This window comes from Mandrillus leucophaeus, unplaced genomic scaffold (assembly GCF_000951045.1).
Source record: "Mandrillus leucophaeus isolate KB7577 unplaced genomic scaffold, Mleu.le_1.0 Scaffold497, whole genome shotgun sequence".
NCBI classification, from domain to species: domain Eukaryota; kingdom Metazoa; phylum Chordata; class Mammalia; order Primates; family Cercopithecidae; genus Mandrillus; species Mandrillus leucophaeus.
This window is the reverse complement of record NW_012105331.1, coordinates 1,401,116-1,401,418: the sequence shown is the minus strand read 5'-3', so window position 1 is coordinate 1,401,418 and position 303 is coordinate 1,401,116. Positions and strand designations below refer to the sequence as shown.

Below are 303 nucleotides of genomic sequence, written 5' to 3'. Positions count from 1 at the left end.
CTAAAAATATAAACATTAGCCAGGGGTGGTAGCTCGTATCTGTAATCCCAGCTACTCAGGAGGCTGAGACAGGAGAATCACTTGAACCTGGGAGATGGAGGTTACAGTGAGCCAGGATCTCACCACTGCACTGCAGTCTGGGTGACAGAGTGAGGCTCCATCTCAAAAAAACAAAAAGAATATTCAAGAATATCTCTTGCTTGTTCCTCCCCAACTCTGGGACAATGACACAAGGGGAACTATGGCCACATCTTAGTGTGAGAGGGGACAGAATGGAAAGGGGTGTGAATACTCCCGTTGGAG

General features: G+C 47.5%; 1 protein-coding gene across 2 annotated transcripts in view; it reads left to right on the top strand.

Moving 5' to 3' along the window:
- Positions 1-303, top strand: part of SLC27A2 (solute carrier family 27 (fatty acid transporter), member 2) — a 72,192-nt gene that overhangs the window by 62,292 nt on the left and 9,597 nt on the right. The gene's annotated exons all lie outside the window — the stretch shown is intronic.